The sequence below is a fragment of the Otolemur garnettii genome, unplaced genomic scaffold, assembly GCF_000181295.1.
Source record: "Otolemur garnettii isolate 467f Iridium unplaced genomic scaffold, OtoGar3 scaffold00003, whole genome shotgun sequence".
Taxonomy (NCBI): domain Eukaryota; kingdom Metazoa; phylum Chordata; class Mammalia; order Primates; family Galagidae; genus Otolemur; species Otolemur garnettii.
The window spans coordinates 42,594,784-42,596,436 of NW_003852398.1; the positions used below are offsets into that span (position 1 = coordinate 42,594,784).

Here is a 1,653-nt window from a genome sequence, read left to right on the forward strand (position 1 = left end):
AAAAAAAAAAAAGAAAGAAAGAAAGAAAACCTACCATGATTTCTGTAAAGGTGTATGCTTAAACATATAGATTAAGTGTTGATATTTTCTTTGTTGTTGCTGTTTTTTGCAGTTTTTGACCGGGGCCAGGTTTGAACCGGCCACCTCCAGTATATGGGGCCAGCGCCCTACTCCTTTGAGCCACAGGCGCACCCAATATTTTCTTTATTAAACAAATTTTAGATCTTAAGTTGAGCCATATGAAACTGACATTTTTGTACATCAAAAAATGGTCTACTATTAACAATTTCACATGGTTCCAAACCAAAAAAAAGAATAAAAACCACAGGCACTTGTGGGAGCTAGGGTATACAACCTGAGTCCCAGTCCTCATTCTGTGAAAAACCACCCTGACCTCCACCAGATCTAAGCCCACATCCCCTTGAGGTCACACTCTCTCCAGCTTGGTGGCAAAATCAGGCCACATGAAGCATCAGGATATCCCCGCATGACTGCAGGGTTAAGCACAAAATCTCTGTATTTAAAAACCAGGATATTTCCTATCCCGTTTCTCCTCAAGAACTCGGCGTGATGATGCATGCAGTCCAGCGTGAGCACACACATACACACTCAGAACCATTTCCTGAACATCAGTTACTAAAGAGAGCACAGTAAGTCTGGGAACAAAACAAAGGCAGAACCCAGAAAATGAGGAATTGCTGCCAGTAGCAACAGGCGGTGATCACAGTCCGGCACGCTCTTGCTGCTCTGAACTAGGAGGCTGGTTCAATGCCCAAGAGTCCTCACTCTGCTTTTCAGACGTAGTGTTTTGCTAAGGGGAGGTTACTGCAAACAGACGCAATTTTCAAAAAAAAGCCTGTGCAGTGTGAAAAGCAGCGGTAGAGACCCAAATGCCCGCTGTGAGACCCACATCCACCTTAGGCTGCAGGGCTGGTAGGTGCTATGCTGTATTAAACAGCTGGGCAGTAAACAAACCTTTCACTGCTAAAACTCAGGGCATGGAGATAGGGAACAAAGGGGCAAAAACGAAGGGGCCACCAAGCCTCAGGGCGTCCTCAAATCTCAATAGGGGAAATGAGACCTTACAAGCAAACAGAAAGCCAAAACTGCTTCTTCAGGCCCCTTTAGCAGAAAATAAATTCAGACACAACATTCCAGGGGACTAGATCCTGAGGCTGGGTAGCCTGTCAAGTCAATCAGTTGTTGAATGAGCATTTGTTGGGCCTCGCTTTCCAGAGCCAGCTGTGAGCAGGGTCCTGCGCTCAGTTGAAATGCAGCTACAGTGCAGACCCCATGGGGACTCCATTACACTGGCAATCTCCCGGCGGGTCTTCTAGCTATCGATTTTCCAACAAGCCCAAGGAGGCTGTTCCTGGAGTCTGTAGCTTAGCAGGGCTTTGACCTCTGCTGGCCCCCAGGTTTGAGGGGAAGCAGTTTGCCAGGAGAGAGTATAAGGAGTTTTACCAGGAGAGTGTAAACTCCTGCTATGGGTGGGACAGACAGGGTCAGAGCAGATATGCGCAGGCATGCTCCCTCCAAATACCCAGATATTGTGAAGCCAAGACTAGTGTTTGTGGGGAGTTTCATCTGGCCCTCAAGGGACAGGCTGCCCAGAGTCCCAGGGTTCCCCAGAGATTCCCCATCAGGAGAGAT

General features: G+C 47.5%; 1 protein-coding gene across 1 annotated transcript in view; it reads left to right on the top strand.

Annotated features, from left to right (window-relative positions):
• Nucleotides 1–1,653, top strand: part of FSTL4 (follistatin like 4) — a 385,031-nt gene that overhangs the window by 355,173 nt on the left and 28,205 nt on the right. The window lies entirely within an intron of this gene.